Below are 23,640 nucleotides of genomic sequence, written 5' to 3'. Positions count from 1 at the left end.
TATTTGTAATATTTACATCAGCATCTGATGTCGGAACCGAGCCATTAGTCTTTTCGCTCGATAGATTATTTGCAACAGTAACATTAGCGGTTTTGCTATCGTCAACTAGCGTTTGGATGCGCGATTCTAGTTCAGCAACCTTCTCAGTTAACCTTAATACTTCAATACACTTAGTGCATGTAAACCCCTCTATGCTAACAGCAGAAGCTAAACTATACATGTGGCAAGTAGTACATGTTACAATAACAAGCGGAGTCTTACCGCTTTCATGCTGGGCAATGGCGTCTTCGTTTACCCGAACGCGGTCCCCGGAGCGGCATCGCGTGGGGTGTTCGGTTGTGACACGCCTCGGTCGCCTGCGAACTTCTGGGGCCAGGGTGATGTGGGGCTTGCTGAATCTGCGAAGGCCGGGCAGCGGTTCCTCCACAGCTTCCTGATCGCTTTCATGTCGTTCACGGTCCGTGAAGCTGCATCGCGTGGAATGCTCGTTTGTTGCGCGCCTCGATCGCTTGTGGACGTCGGAAGGCAGGGTGAAGTGGGCGCTGTACCTCGCGTTGGATCTGCTCAATCCGGGAAACAACTCCTCCACAGCTTCCCGCTCAGGTGAGGACAGGTCAGAAAAGCATATATCAGATGAATCCGCCATTAGATCGGAAAATGCTAGCTTCAGCCTCCACCGTTTGTGGATGTGGATGCTAGCGGGCTATATGCTAACATTTAGTGATAAATAGTTTCACGTGGTAGTACTGCTCAATAATCGTCACGGTAAAGTATTCCTATGTAAAACTAATAAGTTATATTATATAAATAGGAATAAGATGGTAAAAAAAAGGATTTTAGAAGGATTTTTGATGATGAACTCGCCGGAGCTACGATGCACGATCTGTTCAGCGTGATGTCACAAACCGGATTTTAAGCACAAAGTGTGATAATCGTGCAATACATGTGCTGAAATCCGAGAACAGGGTTTCCGCGGAGTCATAAAAAGTCATAAAACGTCTTAAATTTAATAATGAAAATTTAAGGCCATAAAAAGTCATAAAAACATCCAGATTTTCCATATAAGGTCATAAATTACATTTAGCCACGTCTTAAATTTATATACTCGTTCATTCATTGTTGCCTTTCCCCACAAAAATGCGCTGGCGGCGGCATTCACTCGTTTTGCCTGTTGTAGTTCTGTCTGAGGAATCTGGGTGGGATAATCACAGCGTTCCAGGACTACAAGGTCCATGCGTCAGTGCAGCAAACAGACTTGTCGGAAGTACTTCAGAAACCCGCGGTCCCGCGCGAGCCGCAAACTCTCGAGGGTCAGCTTAGTTTAACTGAAATCTCCGGGTCTATCACAATGGGAAAGTGTACATTAAACCAGCTATCCCGAAGACGGTGCGTTTAGTAGTTGGCTCAAGCTCGTAGCAAACAATCGGTATCAAGCCTATTGCACACTGTGTAAGAAGGCGCTGCAGCTGTCTAGTTTAGGCATAAAATAAGTTTTTTTGGTGTTCTGTCCCTGGATATGTCCCCGTTTCAGCACGTCCAAAACAACAAGCAAATACACTGAAAACCCGATCAACATGTAGTGTTTGTAGCACCAGACCGAAGCAATCATGTAATGATTATCTTCACCAGCAGAGGGGGCCGCGAGCTACTGATTACTTGCGCACGCCACTGATTTCGCGATGAAGAATTTACTACGAGACACATGAGAGAGCGTCATTATCATCAATCAAGTCATCATAAGATATGAAAACAGTTAAAGTTATCGGGGGTTAAGGTACTAACTACGCATGTTAAATTAAAGTAATAAACCAATGAAGTGAACTGAATTAGTACCTTAGAAGTCATTTTTGATGAGGTATGTCTCTTGTATAAAAAAAGGAAAACAATTAGATTTAGGCTGCAGAAATTACAATTAATTGAATTAGAAACACTGCAAAAAAATGACCTTCTTATTAGTATTTTTCCTCTTGTTTTCAATACAAATATCAAAAAATTCTTAAGTCAAGATGCATTTTCTTGATGGGCAAAATAAGTTACATTTTTAGACAAAAATATTAAATTTGTGCTTAAAGCAGGGAAAAAAAATCTTCCATTACTTAATGCAAGAAAAAAAATCAAGAAAAAGATTTTTGCATGTTTTAAGCAAAAAAATGTTTTTTGTCTTAAAGCTAGATTTTTCTTAGGGGATTTTGCTTATAAAGAAAATGCATCTTTATTTAAGAATTTTAAGATATTTGTACTGAAAACAAGACAAAAATACTATTAAGTAAGAAGTAAGTCATTTTTTGCAGTGAACCCACAACAATAAAAAGAAGAAAACTTTCAAAAACGTTTTGTCCCCATTTTTTTATTTATAGGTAACAACAAATGAGATTTTAATGATATTTTGACCATTTAACTAGGAAATATCCCTGGTTTTCATTTAAAAAATCTGGTCACCTTAGCATAAAAGCCTTACGTTCGCATTCAAAGTCAGAAAAGCATAAAGTTGCTGTAAAAGGTCTGCAGCGGGTGCAGGCGATCAGTCAGTTTTGTTCGGCTCCGTCACTACCCGGTCCAAGTACAGCACGGGATTCCGATTGTCTCGTATCCAGTGCCACACACAATTGTTAAAGCAACACTATGTAGTTTCTATGTAAAAATGACTTACAGCTCCCCCATGTGGTTGAAAAGGGCAACAGTGCCTGGTATCAGACACTCTTCTGCAGGCAGGGGGAGGGGCGGGGCTGTGTTTCCTACCCTCCACCGCCACTTTCAGAGTGTGCTTGTAGCAGCTAGGAGGCTGCTCAGGTTGCAGCAACAGTACAATTTGTCCAGTTAAAAGTTGTTCTATCACCGAAATAATTTTAGAGACATTATTTAAAGGTAAAAAAACTACATAGTGTTGCTTTAAGTGTTGTTCCTGTGTTCTTGATGCTTAAGAAAAGGGAGCCTTCAATTTGTTATTCTTAAGAAAGTGGAACCTTTACTAATAAAACTTATTACTAGTTTCAATGAAAGTAAAAAAAAACACTTTTGAAAGGAATTTTTATGTTATTTTTCGTGATTCGTCTAGGTCATAAATTTAAATCATAATGGTCATAAAAAGGTCTTAAAAAGTCTTAAATTTGACTGACTAAACCCTGCAGAAACCCTGTAGAAGGTCAATATTGTTTTTCACTTGCGACAAAACAAAGAATTATCCGTGCATTTTTATGGAACTATGCTTTAGGAGATATCAATCTTTACTCTCCTCCCTCCTTACGTCGCAATTGGAGATCGATACATCTTGACTGGGAAGAAGGCGGCGAGCGGACGACAAATCATCCAAAGTCAGTTGTTCTTAACCTTCTTTTTAGTTAACTCTGTGTTCACAAACAATGTTCTCAATGCTCAAGTTCAAGTGTAGTGACACAGGCGATACTTTGAGCAAAATATCATGTTGTGTTGAGCCTTCTTAGTGTTGTTAAAATAGCGATTTTGATGCTCACAGCATATTGAAGGCATAGCTTCTAGTTCTTTTGCGACCACTTCAGGTCCTCAAAATGGCGGTAGACAAGTGAGTGACGTCAGCTGATATTCATGTATAATTTAAAACAGTAGGACGCTTACCTGCTAAAAAGGGAATTAAGCTTACAGTAGAAAGTTTGCCTGTTATAAAAGAAATAAAGTACAATAAGAACACACAAAACTTCCATTTTCAAAATGTTTTAACATTAAATAACTATAATTTTAATGTCAGCATTGAAAAACATGCATACATCACCTTTAAAAACAGGATGTGTGTCTCATATCAAGCGGTCATACGCACTGCCTTCACTCCCAGCATAAGAAAGATTACCTCACATACGAAACTCTGAAATATCAATAAAAAACCCTAAACACATGTTGTACCACATTCTTTTGATATTAAGTTTAATAAACTTAATGTACAATATACATGTATTAACTGTATAACACTTTAACAAATCATTATCCTAAGTCCCTTAAAAATATTATTTAAAACAGTATGAAGCTTACCTGTTATAAAGGGAATGAAGCTTACAGTATAAAGTTGACCTGTTATAAAATAAATAAATTACAATAAGAACACACAAAACTTTAGTTTAAAAAAATGTTTTTAACAGTAAATGATGATTATTTTACTCTCTTAACTGTTTGTGTTGTTAGTCTGCAGGCGGTTCAGCAGGACTGATGATTCAGTGCTTTTACAGGTGAAAATAATCAGGAGGCAGCTTGAAAATAACTGACTAAATTTAAAATCAAGAAAGGCGGGAACTGAAGAACCCTTTTGCCAAGACAAAGAACCATTTCAGCAAAAAAGGGGTTCTTCAGTAAGCTATGGTTCTATATAAAACCTTTACCGTCGTTTCAGAACCATTTTTCTTAAGAGTGTTGAATAATTTATTGTACAAAAAAATGCGTTACAAACAATGACAAAAACTGTTCCATAATTCATATTAAACTTAAAAGATCAAAAATAAATATTATTTAATGTTATTATTGTTAGTATGTTTGATTAGATTTTTCAAAGCGGAAACAAAACGAAATAGCCTATTGCATCACTCGTAAAAGGCTCCGCAAAACTTAAGGATACTCCCATCAATGCTTTCAATTTCAGCTGTCCTTTTACATAATCAAGAAGAGAATAAGACTTTTATCCCGAGCTGGAGAAATTTGGTTACAGAAGCCCCAGATATAAACACAGCATTCAACCAAATAACTAGTCAGTAAGTGCTCGCTATTATTATCACCAATGCACAGTGCCTGCTTCTCCTTGCGCGAGAAAGCTTGTAATGCACGTGACTCGGACTCCTTGCAGCTGAACGCTAATGCACATGGCTCTGACATTTCCTTGCAGAGATGTTGTTATTCGCGCAGGGGTTTAAAACCAGGGAGTGAGTTTATACCGTTCAAGAAATCACAGCACTTGGGCATGACACGCTTCACGTTTAACTCTTTCACCGCCAGCATTTAAAAAAAAAGTTGCCAGCCAGCCACAGCGTTTTTTTATGATTTTCACCAAAGTTTAATGCCTTCCAGAAAATGTTCTTCTTTAAATATATAAACATACAATATACCAAATGAAAGTACAGACCCTCTGCTTTCAAAAAAAAAAAAATGTTTCATCCTACCTTCAGTGGTTCTTTTGTAATCAGCTTTTGAATATGGGTAGGTTTCTGCAAAAACACCACATTTTGAGCAAAAAGCAGAGATAAATCCATTTTAGCGCTAGTGACGGACTTTTCATAGAGATCCCATTCAGAGCGATCTTTAAAACAGACACAAACATGCAGCCGCTTGCCATAGGGCAATACTTCTGGGTTTAAAAAGTTGCGGAAGGGCGCCACCTGGTGGATAATAGCGGTATTGCGGAAAGACGGAAAATCTCGTCATTGGCAGGGAAGCGTTTTCTCTTGATTGACGAGATATCTCGTCAATGGCGAAGAAAGAGTTAAGAAGGTTGCGGCCGTGACAACACCGCGCCGCATTTATGTGCGTAGCTCGTCTTTCACGCTTCAGCTATGGTCAGAACTGCAGCATATGTTGTGTCCAGTGCAGTGCACAGAGTAGACCCTGAAAGACTCACATAGGGGTGATACTTGCGGGGTAGTACAGACAGCACTGATAATGTTCATTTAAAAGTAAGTGACTGTTTGTGTATGTCTGCAATTCATTGAACTGACGCCTCACCGGATCAGATGTGTGAAAATACGCACATACATAACAGCGGACCAGACACTTTTTAGTGTTTGTTCCTCCTTTGAAATGTAAACAATGTACGCAAATCTCATCCACGCATCATCTTGTACGGTCTAAATGTTGCTCACTGCAAAGCGCCATGCACAGCGCCAAGGGTAGACGCAAATTTCACCGGGACAGCGACACCTGGCACTCGTTGGCCAGTACAATCGACACAGAAGCCTATCTGTACAGATGTGAAGCTAAGATTCATCCAAACAGTTGCTAAGTTTGGCTAAATGGGTCTAAAAGTCGCTAGATGTAGCAATAAGGTCGCTAAGTTGGCAACACAGTCGCTGAGTTGGCAATACTGCTTCAGCCAATCCCCTTTTTTTAAGCAAGTAAGCCCCACCCACTGATTAACATTGAATTTGCATACAAGTTGAAAATAAAAATGAACACGAAAATGAAAAAGAAAATGAAAGCCAAAAAAGCAGAACATAAAATTAAAACTAAACTTTACATTTTCATTTTGGGCCCTATCTTGCACCCAGCGCAATTGACTTTGTCAGTGACGCATGTATCATTCGTATTTTGCACCGGCGCACAGCTGGTTTTTCCCTCCACAAACGCACGTCGGCAAACTAGGGAATGAACTTGCGCTACCTGGGCGGTTCAGCGCAAAAAAAGAGGCGTGTTCCGGCGTAAACCATCCCTGATGCTATTTTGCAGTTTCAAAAAACAATTGCGCCACTGACCAGAAAAAAAAAGTTTAAAGTCAGGGGCGCATTGCGCGTGGTTCATTATGCTATTTTAAAGGCGCATGCTTGACCATAATGTATAGCGTGCACAACGCGCATACACTTTGCTTATCTAATCTACACAGATGCAACAGTTATTTTTGCAAATCATAAATTGTTACACAAAAAAATATTAATACACAAGATAAGGGGAATCATAGTGGTGAGCATTGTGGTGATAGTTTTTATTTATTGTGTGGCTGCGTTAAAAAATTATCATGCAAATAACGATTAAAATATTTTCATAAGTTAATAATAATAAGTTTGTTGTGTGGCTGTATTACGTTTATTTTATGTAAATAATAATTAAAATGTTTTCACAAGAAACCTTTATGTATGTGAACTTGATTTGTAAGAGTACTTTGGGGTTGGACCTTGCTTGCGTTTCTTGGGTCCGATTTCAAAGCCCCCAAACCCTTTCAGCGGTGAGGGTGGACGCAGCGATGTCCTCTGCTGGCGTCAGGTCCTGAGGCAGATCCACCTCCCGTTACACGGCGTGCCCGATTTATGCTGGCAAGTTTGGGATTCCCCCGTCTCCTGACATCATTGTAGCGCTTGCCGCAACGATATGCCAGCTGATGAGACTGTGGCTATTTCCTCTCACGCCTGTTTAACCTACGCTGATTTGGGCGGGTTTCTCCTGTCCCCATACAAAATAACTTCTCTGTCTTTGACTGCTCTTTCAAGAACGTGGGTCTCCTCGGCTGTGAACCGCTCCTGGCGTGCGCCTGGTAAATCCGTCATAATAATAGCAACCCGCCATGGATCTTGCGCCCTTGCGTTTAAAGGGAATGTTGGATAGCGTTCTGATTGGTTTATTTGACGTTACGCCCAAACCACACCTATGAATAATGAACCTACTTAAGACCAACCCCTTATTGATTTGCGCCCGTCGCAAGAGTTATTTCTCATGCCGGAAAAATAGCAACAGCGCCCAAGATCCGCCCACAAACTCACTTGCGCGTTGCGCTTCGCACTTGCGTTTCGGATCGTTAAAATAGGGCCCTATGTCCCTATTATTGCTTGGGCATGAATAAAAAGCCTTTTAAAAAATGTTTTTACAGATTCCTTTTCAAGTTTGCCTTTTTATTTATTAAAAAAATATCAGGTCGCACCGGTGCTACCAGGCATTCGAGGGAAAAATATGGTCCAGATCTGCGTGTGTGTACGTTTAAAAATGCGTGTGCGCTCCAGTCAGAGAGAGAGAGAGGTGAGTAGCCTTGGTCCATCAGATAAACAGAGTGGATGTAGCCGCAGATGATAGGAGAAGAGAAAAATAACGATTGATAACTTTTTGTTAAGAATGTTAAGTTAATGCCTGATCCAGAGGTGTAAAGTACTTGAGTAAATGTACTTCGTTACTGTACTTAAGTATTTTTTGGGCTTCTTTGTACTTGTTCTGAGTATCAAAAATATAGGAAACTTTTACTCTCTACTCAATTACATTTTTGATTGGGTATTTGTACTCTTCACTCCACTACATTTGAAATGACACTTAAAGTTACTCGCTACATTGTTTATTCGTCAAATAAAAACGAGACGAAAGTGTCAGAGGGTGATGATGGATAGAATCTGTGGTCGCGAGGTTACACGCACACACACAACTGAGGGACTTCATTTGGTGCTGCGCAGACCAATCGTTTGAAATCAAAGTACTGCGAGAGCGAATCAAATGCATATAGAGAAGTCTGGTCTCGCGGTACTTGGATGTCAAACGCTGAATGGCTTGCGTTGAGCCACCGTAGTGGGACATCTGCGTGCTGCGTATGTCATAAACTGTAGAGAAAAGTTTGCGTCTGGTCTGAGAGAAGAGATAAAGAGTAAACATATGGATGCATATCACATTTGCTTCAGTCAAGGGACCCTTTGTTAAACATGTGATGCTACAATCAAAAAAAAAGTGATGCGCGAACGCAGGAGGGTCATCCCGCAACTCAAAGGCAAGCACAAATGTTTATATACTCTGATGCTACTTTATCAGCTAACCTGAGCTGGTAAGTTACATAACTTGACATAACTTACTATATAAGCCAAAATAAACCAGCGAGGTCCTGTACTGATTGCCCGAGTAACTTTAGTACATTATAAGATTGATAATAAGTGTACAATTTCACTGTCCTCACATTTAATCAAGTATGCTGTAATGTATTTACTGTAAAGAGGGATGCATGATGGAAGAAATGTAGTGCACTTAATGTGAGATAGTGGTGTAACGTACTACATGTGTTTACAATTAATCTTTCAAATGAACAACTTCACATTTTTAATATGCATTATCATATTTCTGTTAGTGTATTTTTAGTTTACTGGAATTTTTTTAATATTAAAATGATATCTTTTTTAGGATAGGCCTATATAAGAATATTTGGTAACACTTTACAATAAGGTTCATTAGTTAACAGTAGTTAATGTATTAACCAACTTGAACAAACCATGAGCAATACATTTGTTACATTATTTATTCATCTTTGTTAATGTTAGTTAATAAAAATGTAAGCTTTAATTGTTTGTTCATGTTATTTCAGAGTGCATTAACTAAAATTTAGTTAATGCACTCTGAAATAACATGAACAAACAATTAAAGCTTACATCAAATGTTAACAAGATTTAAATAAAGTATTAGTAATTGTTGAAATTAACATTAACAAAGATGAATAAATGCTGTATAAGTGTAGTTCATTATTAGTTCATGTTAACTAATGTAGCTAACTAATGTTAACTAATGAACCTTATTGTAAAGTGTTACCATATATTTATATCACAAAGTTAGGCTATATATTTTTCAGCATGGCACATTCAAGTACACAATGACACTAGACTAAAATTAAATGGGTTTAAATTATATTTAATGTAGATTTCTAGACTAAAATCTCATGGCATTTAGTTGAATAAAATTAGACTAAAACTAAATCAATTCAGAATGACAAAAAATGACTAAAACTAAATTAAATTTGTTTAAATGTTTAATCTGTGTTTGTTCTGCCAGGTCAAAATTTTGAGGTGTTTGATTTCTTTTCTATATTAGGAAAAAAACCTCATAAATAAACTTTCTTAGTTTTCACTGACCTACAATGTCTCTTTGTGTTGAGGACTACACTGTAAACCCGGATAAGTTCTACTAACTCAAAAAATTTGAGGCAACTGATTGCCTCTATTTTTCTAAGTTTGCCAACTTAAAAGTTTTGAGTACTGACAACTTCAATTCAAGTCAAAAAAATTTATTTATCTAAACTTAGATAAAGTCTTATATAAATTAAATTATATAATTTATGTAACTTAAAAAGTAGTAGTTGTTTTACTTATATATTTTGTGGCAACTGATTGCTTTGTTTTTCTTAAGTTTCCTTTACTCAAATATCTACATTTTACAACTTAACAGAACACTGTAAAACCTGACAAGTTCAGAGTACTCAAAATATTCAAGTTTTGTTCACAAATCACAGAAACATATCATGTGACTCATGAAAATTTGATACCAGTGAAAGTGTGTTGAGACTGAGCTCAGTACTAACTTCCACATAGGTATTGTTTATATGATAAAGCAACACATTTCTGAACAATGGTAAGCACAAAACTAAAAAAATAGAAAACTTTTCTAAATCTCCAAGATAAATAAATGTTTAACACTACTGAGTCTTTTTGTTTACTAAAAACCACATAAATATCACTTAATTTCAAAAAATGCTCTTGTTTTGCGGACTCATGCAAAGCATGCTGGGAACTGAACCTCCTCAACCAATGGTGTTGATTTAACTTTAAAATGAAGTAAATTTGGAGTGACAGACTCTTTCTTAGCTTACCTGGCAAATTGAACTCATCACAACCACCAAAAGTTTGTAATTATTTGCATCCAAGAGCAAATTCATCCGTTTAAAACACGTCTGAGTGCCCTTTCAATGATGATGTCACTTTTTGGTAAAAAACGCCACTAGAGGGCTTTTGACTTAAAATATTTAATTATGGTTGAATCTACTTTTCAAGTTCCCTAAACTCTTTACCTTTGGTGTAGTTGTAATAACTCAAAAAAAGATTTACTGTTAACTTAAATCTATGATAGATGTTGAATGAACTCAAAAATAATAGTTAGCTAAACTTTTTGGCACATTTTGAGTACCAGGTACTTTCTATTTTAAGTTAGTTTTACTGTTTGGTTTTACAGTGTAGTGCATCTTTGAGCCAACATTCAGTACGAGTAAAAATAAAATAAAAATCAAGGAAAAAATACTTGAGTCATTTTAAATTGGGTTACTTTAATACTTTATTTAAATTGGTGACTTTTAACTTGTAGTGGAGTAATTTTTACAGTAAGGAATTTGTACTTTTACTCAAGTATGGCTTTCAGCTACTTTACACCTCTGGCCTGATCCGTCCAAAGATCATAACCAATGCTCTCTGACATTAACCTCCCGTCACATCAGCCCTGGTCCGAACCCGAAGACGGAATTAGGTAATGAGCCTTTTACAATCGAGTCAGAGCCAGAGCATAATTCTTTTGAAGAAAATTATTTGAACGTAACCCCTAACAGCAATGTCGCGTGCGCCCAATTTATAGAAAAAGCCAGGAGTCAGGACCGCTGTTTTCTTCATAATCTTACTTCCAGATCTAATAAACGTTTCGGTGTTTGCTGTATCGCTATTTCTGCCCTGCCAGACTGTCTTAAATAGAGAAATAAGTTAATTCCTTGATTTGCATTGTTGATTAATTTATAAATAATTCCCCCCAAGGCTTTAGTTTATGCGCACAAAGCATTAAAATGAATAGAACATGATGATTACGCTTTCTTTGGTGAAAAAATAAATAAATAAATAAATAAGCCTACATGAAATGTGTTTCACTTAAATAATTAGCAAATTAACAAAACGAATTCAAAAGTAGCCTATGAGTTTATTTTTGTGTGACGTGCTCCTAATCCGATGCAGCACAAAAAAACTTTTTTTACCTATTTAAAAAAGCACAATGTTTTGTTATTATTGTGAGTGTAGCTTTACATTACATTACATGTACACCATTACAGTTCTTAATGTTGTTTTACTATTATTTGTATGACGATGATAATTTTAGGTAATTTAAGGTAATGCAGGATGCAAGCTCATCACTCGTATCATGCCATCACAGGCGCGGGTTTATGCAGGGCAGCGAGAAAGAGACATTAAACTTTAAACATTTAACATTCTACTTGAGTTTTTTTGGACATCACTTTGGAATCACTGCAATCATATCATCAATTTATAAGGTATAAATAGAAGCGCAGCGCGTATGAGTGTTCAAACACTGCTGACCGCTCAGCTGTCAATCTGCCAACCCTCACAAAGTTTCACATTAAATGTTAATATATTTAGTTAATATATTAGTCCTGTGCTTATTTCTGTCAATGTTCTGCATGAAGATCTTTAAAGGTTTCTACTTACTTCACGATTTGCGGTGTGGCCGGTCGCAGTCTTTATGTCAAACGAGCAGGTATGAAATAAATTGATGCTGATGTCGGATAACGGGTCAAGTGTTATTTTAATCGCGCGGATGCGGGTTATCAAACAGGACTGTGCATGACTAGTATAAGGAAAATGGAATGACAATAAAACAGCCTACATGTTTATATTCTGTATTAAACCACCATGGGCGCTAAACTAGCTGTGTTAAAGGGACAGTTCACCCAAAAATGAAAATTCTGTCATCATTAACTCTCCCTCATTTTGTTACAAACCTGTATAAATGTCTTTGTTCTGATAAACACGAAGCAAGATATTTTGAGGAATGTTAAAAACCAAACCAAGCATGAGCCCCATTCACTTCTATAGTATGAAAAATAATTCTATGGAAGTGAATGGGGCTCATAAATGGTTTGGTTACAAACATTCCTCAAAATATTTTCATGTATGTTCACCAGAACAAAGGCATTTATACAGGTTTGTAACAACATGAGAGTGAGTAAATTATGACAGAATTTTCATTTTTGGGTGAACTATAAATCCAATGCGTTCAAAAATTAGGGTGCACCTAACTTTTGTGCTGGTGCACCTATGAAAAAATGTTAGGCGCACCAGTGCAACAAGTTAGTCTAGAGCCCTGTATTGGCTGTCTTGCCTCAAGATAATATGGAAAATGAAATGTCAAATCATCAATTTAATTTTATTTTTTCAATTTGGTCAGAATGATGCTTCATCACGTTGAAAATGAAAATGAAATAATTTAATGTTGTAATTTTTATTTTAGCATTTGATTATTCAAATTTGGGACATATTTTGCGATTTAATTTTTTTATTTTATCAATTAATTAATTTAAAAAAGACTAAAAATACCTTCCATATCTTCAGGCTCCGGCGTGAATATAAATGACAGGCACTTCAACTGCATTTTCATCACTGTGTATCAAATAAGCAGATTTAAGTCTGTATTTTTTTCTCTTCTAAACTTCGGTAAAAACACATAATGGGCTTAACATCTTGTTTAAGAATCTGTTTTATAATGAGAATCTCTCTTCCAGCGCGCCTGTGTGTGTGTGTGTGCGCGCGTGTCGCGCGACAGACGATTTGAATCTGACAGAGTTCGTCACTGTATATTCAAAAATCCCACACAAACATTACAGCGTAAATGCTAGGATTAAGATTGATTTTATATATAACAGATACATTTACTCTAATATGTTTTTTAAAACATGTTAATGTTTTGCTTTAGTGTTTTTATGTCAGACAATCATTGAAATGGGAAAAATGAAGAGAAATGCAGCAGATATAGAATCCTTCTTCAGAAAGAGTAAGAAGCAGCCAAATGAATCTTAGTAAAATACATTTCAGTGGCCTACAAAATTCACACAATTTTCTGGTCACTATAGTTTTTTCAGCAATGGGAGATATAAATTCTGGTTTCAAATTAAATTTCAAAAGTTTTATTTAAATAAATAGTTAAAAAAACATGAGGTTGAATTATGACTATAAATTGTATGTTAATCTCAATTAATTTAAATAAAATTAAAGTATTGTAGTTTTTTATGTTATACGTCATTGTGATTAACGCACCTATAATACTTAAAAAAGTATATAAAGGTTGGATGATAGAGATTTTATGTGCCACCCTAGAGGAACTGCTGGCCCCTGCCTGGCCACCCCTATAAAAACCTGGCCACCCCTATAAAAAATCCCTGGCTCCGCCACTGATTAGCAAAACACAAAAATAAATTATATTATAAATCTTTACCCGGACAAGTGACTTTTGTGCATGGACAAGTGAAACATAAATTTACTTAAGTTCCTCAAAAAGTTAATGTCAAGCCCTGGAGGTTCTTTGCCAAAAACACAAGCATGTCGACTTCCTCTGGTTTCAGACAGAAGTGATGATTTGACACAAAATTACCACTAGCGCTAAAAGCTCCCTCTGATCCTGGCTTGTTGCTTGTATGCCCAGATATTTCTGTGCTAGTTTGCATAGCCTAGGGAAGTTTATTTTTTGTAACTTCCACTCTTTTCAGTGGATCCTCTCCATGGTCTACACATTTCATTTAAATGTAAACATTGAGTTCAGAGGCCACTGCTTCTCTTAACTGTATTAAGGAACCCAGTGTGGATGACAACGGTGCTGTTGTTGCTGTGGATGTGGTTTCGTCAATGAGTTTTCTACTTGGCATGTGGACTTTCCACATCCATGCTATCATTCTCCATCACCGCAGTGCTTTGGGCTAAAGACTGCTGGCCGTGAATTTCCTGAAACAAACAATGCACATGTTTTAGAAATTTTTTACAGTGAATTCTTTTTTACCAGTAAATAAACTCTGTAGTTTCACTATCAACTCAGAGATGGCTCATTCCTTTAAGGTCTGGGTCTCTTCTTCAGAGATGTATTGTGCTCGGAACCTTGGGTCTAGGAAAATGGTGAAGTTTAGAAAGTCCTGCATGCCTTCATATTTGTTGTTGCAGTAGCTAAGAATGTTTGATTTCAGTGATTTGGTCAGGTCAGTGTCTGCTTCGTCTTCAGCCAGCACTGAGGTGTTCAGAAGATGCAGAGCAGGTTTCACACAAGATATGCTCACATAACATTCACTCGATAAGGCATACGTGAAGTCCTGAAGTGCCTTGTTTACAGATTCCAAGACGTCCAGGTCCTGCCATAAGGGGAGTAGGTGTCGCACTTTGCGGTCTGTACGTAGCCCTGGGCAATTTAACCTAAAATCAAAACCTTGGTTAATTTAACATTTGACATCAATTATGATTATTGAACGATTATTATACTACTATGTTCATGATTAGAAATGAACAGGTGAATGAAAACAATTATTATCATTAAAACATGAAATGACAGATAATTGACTATGTCGGGATTTTCAAATAAAATAGTCTAGCACAAACTCTGGTGTGTTTGTGTGTGTGTGTGTGTGTGTGTGTGTGTGTGTGTGTGTGTGTGTGTGTGTGTGTACCTGGTAATTATCATGATGTTGGGGACCAATTGTCCCCACAAAGATAGGAATACCTTTTTGAGGGACATTTTGATGTCCCCATGAGGAAACAAGCTTATAAATCAAACAAAATTATGTTTCTTGAAAATGTGAAGTAGGAGAAGGGTTTCTGTGATGGTTGGGGTTAGGAAATGGGGTAGGTAAGGGGAATAGAATATTTAAACATGGTCTGTGTATGTAAATCCCGTGTTTCGGTTGGAGTTTTGTTCCCGCTTTTTTGTTCTTTCTGTTCACTGAATTCTGGGTTTTTATCTTAAACTGCCGCTTCAGTGCAGAATTGCCACATAGCTATGTAACAATGAGCACAATTAGGGCTGTGACAGTGGCAGTTTTTTACCATGGCGGTGGTAATGCACAAATTCACCACGTGGTGCGGTGGTTATAGATTGATTTTGTTTGTGCGTGTGGGGGGGGGCACATGCGCACGTGCACATTGATGCATATAGGTCTTATACATAACACAACATGCATAACATGCATACATATATTTTGAAATATAAAAATGTAAACGATGATCAGATATACATTTCTTAACAAACGTGCGTGTTTATAGGTGCCAAAATCTTTATTCGCCGATGGGTGCTCATCACAGCGTCAAGCAATGCTTAGGTTAATTACCAACGAAAGGCGCTTTAAAGCGCCCACATGCTTTGAAGAGGAGGGAAGCGGCGCAGTCACGTGAAGCAACTGTGCGGACTATGTGCTTGGCAATTTCGGTGGCTGCTCGAGCTGAGCCCCGGAGCACATAGGAGATCGGCGCATTTCTGCGTGTTTATTGTAGCACTTCCACTCATGAAACAACAAGTGAGAAACCTTTTTGGGGTTATAATGTTTCCAGCCGCACTGAAAACGCGTTCTGATGGTGTACTGGTAGCGCAGATTGATACTTTTTCGTGACCAAGAGAGAACAGACGAAGGGTCGCTGCTGTATATGTCATCAAGCCTGGTTTATTATTTTCAGACATTTGCAAGTCATAAGCATATTACAACAATGTATGATTTAGGGATGTGCATTTATGTCATTTTTTCATTTCAATTAATCCATAGGTCTGAAGAACGAGTACTCGATTAACTGGGAGCGGGGCAATCTAAGGGGCGGGGCGTATACGTCATGGTGAAAATGAAAATATTTTTATTAAAAAAAACTTAATTTTGAAGAAACTATGACAGAACAATGAACACATACTAGATTATTAATGAATTAAATGTTTTAAACAGAAACCTCTTACATGAATAGGTGCGTGATGAAGTGAAACTAAATGGTTAATAAACTGCATTGCGCGGATCGGCGGGTTGGCGCGGAATTATCTGTTTGTTTTTTAATCATAATAGTCAAACTTTATAATTGTTAATGTTATAAGTCTTGATGACGTATGCAGCTTGCAAATTCGACCTCTGGAGGCTACAGTCTTTAGATTGAGAAACGGCCTATATCTTTCCTCATTGTTCCACCCCCAAGCCAGCGGGTCATCACTGATATCAGTTGCCTTCCCTTGCAAATTAGCGCATTAACTCTGCGTCTGCTGGCTGTTTGTGTTAACACGAACCTGAAGACATCTCACTGGGCGAGATTGTACTTTATATTTTTCATAATTTGTGAGGTGCACACCACCGCGGGGCACAGTTCCCGACCGCTGGTTGACTCCACCAAGTGGTAATTACAACCGTCCCAGCCCTAAGCACAATCTCCAGAGACACTACAATAGGCTACTAATAAATTATAAACATGGGCTGTTTTCTTAAATATTTTAAGTTAAATGTACAACATGTAAAAAGACGATATTCTAGAAATGTCAAGATCAAATGCCTGACAGGATATTTTCACAGACTAACACACGTCACGTCTCAGGCATAGACTATAGTATTTAAAATAGCATATATGCATTAGTTATATTTTCAATTTAATTTATAGAGCAATTCCTGCAAAGATTTTAGATATAATCTTTAGAAGAGAGTTAATGCATGTCGACTTGCAGCGGAGTGGGGTGGGGGCGTGGCATCATGATGGTGTCTCTCCATCGTGATGTCAGTCATGATGTCAGTCAACCATCACCATCGGCACAACCCTACTGGAGAACCCATGGGGTCAAATTTGTTCAATAGAAGAAATGGGTTTTTGGATTTTCCTGGGTTCTCCAGGGTTTTGCTTGTAGTTTAATAAAAAAAAGTGTACAATAAAATCTAAAATATCAAATGTACAAAGTGTTTTATAGTGTATATACTAAAGATCAACCGATACTGTTTTTTTTTAACCGATACCAAATATTTGGATGCTTATGTGCTCGATAACTGATATGCTGAACCAATTTTTATCTACTGTTATACAACTGTTTTTGACACCATTACTACAACACTACTACACTGAACAAACCCTTATAATAATAATCACAATCACTCCCTCTTTGCATACAAAGTAATAAATAGAGGGGTCTGAAAGAGTGAATAATAATATAAATGTAATTAATAACATCACTGCAGGGCTCAAAATTAACTTTTTTATTTGGTAGCACTGGTGCTCCCAACTTTAAAGAGTTAGGAGCACCAGCAAAAATTTAGGCGCATTCATCCAAAAATTAAAAAGCACCACAACTACAATGTATATGTTAATAGATTTATTTTATTAAAAATAAAACACCACCACCGGGCCTTACACATCCTATGGGCAGCATTTAAAATTTGGTCTTCCCTTGGTCTTGCTATTCCTAAATCCTAAATTTATACCCAAATGCTGTTGAAATAGTATAGCAGCAATAATAATTTAACAATTACAGGTAACATGATTAAGATTACAATAGAAAATCTAGCAAACACGTAAAACACTGATAAATTGTGACATTACAAAAGTGACCTTAATATAGAAGGCTAATATATATTGGTATTGATAACTGCATTACCAGGATGCTATTACTACTAAATAGGCAATGTTTTAAAAACATGCATCTTCGCCGACGGGCTAGCAAACCACTGCTGCCCTCAGTGATCCTGAGCAACGTGAGGTCGCTGGCGCCTAAAATGGACGAGCTCCGTGCTCTTACAAAGACTTGCTTTGAATACCGCGAGTCTAATCTCATGGTATTTACAGAGAGCTGGCTGCATGAAGGAATTCTGGACTCGTCACTTGAACTTGATGGATATATGTTGGTAAGCGCAGATCGCTCTATTGAGTTTGTATGTACATATGCGACAGATGGTGTAAACAACACTTAGTAAGAGACAAGGTACGCACCCCTGATATTGAACTGCTCTGTGTGTCACTCAGACCTTACTATCTGCCAAGAGAGTTTGGTTGTGTCATCATATGTGTAGTGTACATTCCACCTAGCGGCAACGCAGGTAAAGTGGCCGCGTGCATCGCTGAGTGCGCACATGAGCAGCTTCAGCGCTCACCTGGACCCCCTATTTTCTTTCTGGGTGATTTTAATCATTGCAAGCTAGAAATTGTGTTAGCTGGCTTTGAACAATATGTGCGCTGTGACACCAGGAAAACAAAAATTTTGGACAAATGTTACGACAGTGTTTAAAATGCATATGTAGTAAAGTCAAAGCCCCCTCTGTCCAACTCGGACCATAATGTTTTACATTTGATTCCTTCTTATAAGTCTGTTTTTAAAGGAGCATTTCACCCGTAGAAACATTAATCTTTATTGAAAGTGGGTCATATTTGTAGTCGAAATTAGAGCCCGACCGATATGCATTTTTTGGGGCCGATGCCGATACAGATATTAGGGAGTAAAAAAACACCGATAACGATATATCGGCCGATATTCTTTATGTGTATATTATAGTACAGTACACATATACTACAGTATATTATACTACAGCAGGCTACTGTACATATAATACACTATATACATTAACAGAATATACTATATAGAAATACTTTTTTTTGCAATGATCACTCACAAATGTGGTGATCAAACACTTAAAATGACGTGACAAAGATATGTAATATAGGCAGGTGTGTTTTACAAGTTAACAATAAACTTTATTATCCAAAATGATTCTGATATAAGTGCACAAAACAGTAAACTTGACTAATTATAAATAACTTTAAAACACAAACAAAACAAAATACATATAACTTAAATGGTTGTCAGTTTTGACGAGAATAATGTTATATTGGGCTTATTTTGAAAATGGAAACTTATAAAGTCATTGTTTATTAGCTTTACAATAAGTTATGTACTTCACAAATTTATTAGAAACTTACTGTTAAGACGACAATGCTTGACTTGCTGACAACATAATGATGTAGGCTTATGTTTAATGTACTGCACAACGTTTTTATGACGCGAACCCACAGTGTTCTGCCGGGACTTTAAACTTTTATAAAACTAAAGCGTCTGCTCTCCGCCTCTTTAATTTAGCGAGGGTGTAAAGTTGCGCGAGCTTATTTAATCAATTGCTTTGAAATGAGCATGTTCAGTAACAGCACAAGCAGCTGTACTCCCACAGACTGCGCGTCAGTTAAAGCGCGTCCTTTCTCCGCCTCGCGTCATTTCTTCCGCTTGCGTTTTAAACAACTCGCAAGTGGACAAAAGAGACGGATTAAAAACACCAAATGTAACCCGGAATGTGTCTTTCTCGCCCACTTATAATCCAATCGACCAAAGCGCGTCTTAATACCAGGTGTAAAATGTTGTGAAGAAACCGCGTGACTGCCACCACCTGAACTGAGGGACTGACTGAAGTGAAGGGGGGTTGGCTGGTGTCACTACAGTGAGTGACCTGGGTCACCATTAGCAACTATAGGGCGCACTCTGCTGGACAAACAAGTACTTACATCTTTCAAAAGCATTTAATGTCTTCTGTAAGGAACGTTCATATCGGCTTCATATCTGCGGCTTATACGCCGATACGGATATATCTGCGAGAGGCTCATATCGGCCGATATAATCGGCAAAACGATAAATCGGTCGGGCTCTAGTCGAAATGTAACATAAATTTAGGATTTTGTGCCTATTTGACCAAGAAAAGACAACGTGACTTTAGAGCACATTTGTATGAAAAACTACAACTTCCACAATGCACAGCTCTGCAAGCCACTCCCATTAATCGGAACATGGCTCAGATATGCTATTGTGTACATAAATAACACGTTAGTAAAACAAAGAAAATCGCCACCGCTGTGTTTGACAGACACCAATCATGACTTACTTTTAAACGGGATGTTACATTGTGTTACACACAATAACACTCTAGCCTGGTGTGTAGCAAAGTCTTATTCAAACAGTAACGTGCAGTTTCAGATCTGCACTACAAATGTCTTTCCAAGCACTTAAAAAAGGGTATGCATATTAAATGTTTATTTAGTTTTACCAATTTTCTTTTTGTCTCTTGTTTACTGTAATTACATCTGTGTAGTATCAGCCTCATTGCTTTCACATAGACATATAAAACAGCGCTCATATATGCTATTGTGTACATAAATGCCACCTTAGTATAACAAAGAAAATAGAAACACTCACTTTACAGTCAGACGTCCGTTTATCCCTGCATCCTGCACACAAACGCCCCCTGCACAATATCTCCACAGACGCGCTGCCTCAGTTCTGTGCTCGTAAGCCGAAACACGTCTTTGAAATAAACATGTCCAAACAAGCAAAGTTGCTCTCTTGCCTCGAAACATTCACCAAACAAACGTTCATATCCTTATCTGATGCAGAAATGTTAAAAAGAAGGCACACTGCAAGAGTACAGGCACTATCAGTCCGGGCTTCTCTACCCAGCAGAGGCCGATGGTTGCGGTGTCCTCCCCGGGCTCCTCTACTCAGCCGAAGCCCAGGCTCTGGCATATTCCTCGGGCTTCTGTTCCTCCATCTGCCTGAACTCTTTGCTGTATTGTGTCTCCTAAAGGTGCAATGAACAGCGGATTAGAGCATCACGCTTGCGAAATCACCCTCTTCTATATCATATTGATTAACTTCCGATGTTATTGTAACACGAAGTCTGGCTCGCTCCACAACGTCTGTTTAGCTTAGCTTAGCATAAAGATGGCGGCTGATCGTTTTTTTCTGTCTGTGTTCGTATATTTTCGTAAGTCCCACCCACTGATCTGTAATAGGTCTTTAGCGTGAGTGGGTCCCACCCATAGCCCCCATCTTGGAAAAATTAGGAATGAGTGTCTGTAGTCTTTCACACTCAACAGAGATAAAGGATTTCCTTCTTTCAATGACGCAAAATTACGATTTTTACATCATTGAAAGAAGAAAGTGCCTCACTGAAATGAGTTTTTCTCCCCCTCTCAGGGGAAACTGAGGGAATGTTGCACGACCATTCAAAAACATGACTGGGGTTCTAACGATACAAAGCTTAATGCAAATGGGTGAAGTTTTCCTTTAAGACATATAAACCAGAGTACAAGACTGTTAATACAGAAGATTCTATGGAAACACTTAAGGGCTGTTTTTTGTGCACAGATTGGTCCATATTTCATCAATTGGAGCATGACGAGGCCACTGACACAATAAGTTCTTATATAAATTTTTGTGTAGATAATGTAGTGGAAAAAAATGATGTAGTTGTCTATCCCAACAACAAGCCATATATTACGAAATACATTAAAGAGTGTATAAATAATAAAAAGCTGGCATTTAGGAATAGGGATAAGCCAGGCCTTTTAGTGGCACAGAAAGAATTAAAATATAATTTGAAAAAAGCAAAGCAACAGCACAGGCAAGCTATGGAACACAGTTTTTATACTTCTAACACAAGAAAACTTTGGTAGCAAATGAAATTGGTCACTAACATGAATCCTACTAAGAAACATATTACAAGATTAGACAATCTACAAAGAGCAAATGAGCTAAATAAGTTTTATTTTAGATTTGAAACACAAAATGACTTGGAGGAATGTCATGGCATATTGCAGTCATTGCCTGATATCAAAGATACCCCCTGGACAGAAGTAGACCTATGTGATGTGCAGCATCTTTTCAGGTGCTTGCGCACCAACAAGGCTACTGGGCCAGATGGGTTACCAACTTTCTTACTAAAAAAACTGTGCTGAAGAGCTTGCAATAGCATGGTGTCCCTTATTTCAGCGATCTCTTGAAACCCATTCTGTGCCAGCTTTGTGAAAAAAGTCACATATAATACAAATTCCTAAAAAAACCTGGTGTATTTTCAAATAATGATGACCTTCGTCCTGTGGCTTTGACTTCAAATGTCGGGAAGTGTTTTGAGAAATTCGTAATCTCACTGTTGAAAAGAGAAGTAGAACCACTATTAGACACCTGTCAGTTTGCCTATAGGCAGAATAGGAGTACTGAGGATGCTGCTCTTAGCATTGTTCATCTTCTCTCTAAGCATCTTGAGAATACTAAAGCCTATGCTCGTATTTTATTTGTGGATTTTAGTTCAGCTTTTAATACAGTGCAGACACATTTGCTTTTAGAGAAGCTGCGTGGCATGGGTGTCAGTACTTATTTAATCAAATGGTTTTATTCTTTTTTAAGTAATAGAACTCAGCAGGTTAGGGTCAATGGGACACTTTCTGAAGTCAGATGTAGTAGCACAGGAGTGCCACAAGGTTGTGTCTCATCACCTGTACTTTTTGCTTTATACACAAATGATTGCAGGAGCACATATAACAATAATTACATTGTGAATAAGACAAAAGAAATGGTCCTTGACCCAAGAGGTGTATCTGAACACAAGCCTGTGATCATTAAAAACACAGAGATACAGCAAGTGACATCTTACAGATACCTGGGGTTTTATATGGACAATGTGATCTGTTGGAAAACACACATTGATAGTTTGTGCATACGACTACAACAGAGGCTTTATTTTTTAAGGAGGCTGAGACTGTATGGAGTGGGTAACAATATCTTACGTGTTTTTTACAATTAAACGTGACAATTAAAACCCTTATTCGTTATGGAATAACAGTCTGGTTTGGAAACTTGTCTGTTCAATTGAAAAATAAATTGGCTCATATTCACAAAACGGCACACAACATATTAGAACATTGTATATGCACTTTACATTTTAGATTTATTAATGGATGTATATTTGTTTATTATTATTATTTATTTTTTGTTTTATTTTATTGTCTGTTCAGAACAACACTGTAGCACCTTTGCCCAAGACAAATTTCCCTTCGGGAACAAATAAAGTTTAACCTAACCTAACGTTGGACAGAAAACTGAACCTGGGACAGCAGCACGCAGCATCACAATCTTAATCAAGTCCCACCACAACAAAATGGGCAGTCGCACAAATGCTCCCAAATATATTTTAAGGTCGCACAGATTAAATTTCGGTTGCATATGTAAAAAAACAAAACCGCTTATATGTCATTACATTTCTTAACCGGTATTTTATGTCAGAATAATTAAAATTTTGTTGTTATAGCTTATGAAACTTACTGTAGAAGATAAAGACTGAACATGTTTCATGTTCATTTAACTTTGAACAAACTGTTGCCAGTAAATAACATAAATGTAAAATCTACAGTAAGTTACTGGCAGCTAGTATACCCAGTAATACCCAGTAATCCTGTAATTTCTACAGAAATTTTTTAAAGTTAGCTGAATGTGGTGTCTGGGCTTCAGCCTTCAACCCGTAAGTGAACAGCAATATGAACCTGATTATACGAGGCTACTGATAAGCATAAATAACAGAAAAACGTATTTAATTCAGCGTTTTTAATTCCACCAAGCATTCATTTATGGCTGTTTTATTCATGCAAAGCTACGTCGTTATTGGGACAGGATTGGATGGATCAGTTT

The 23,640-nt window shown here is 37.5% G+C and overlaps 1 protein-coding gene across 2 annotated transcripts in view; it reads left to right on the top strand.

Annotated features, from left to right (window-relative positions):
* The window catches only part of sipa1 (signal-induced proliferation-associated 1), a 167,035-nt gene that overhangs the window by 51,390 nt on the left and 92,005 nt on the right, over positions 1-23,640 (top strand). The window lies entirely within an intron of this gene.

The sequence above is a fragment of the Paramisgurnus dabryanus genome, chromosome 2 (genome assembly GCF_030506205.2).
Source record: "Paramisgurnus dabryanus chromosome 2, PD_genome_1.1, whole genome shotgun sequence".
Taxonomy (NCBI): Eukaryota; Metazoa; Chordata; class Actinopteri; order Cypriniformes; family Cobitidae; genus Paramisgurnus; species Paramisgurnus dabryanus.
This window is presented reverse-complemented; position numbering and strand designations above follow the sequence as displayed.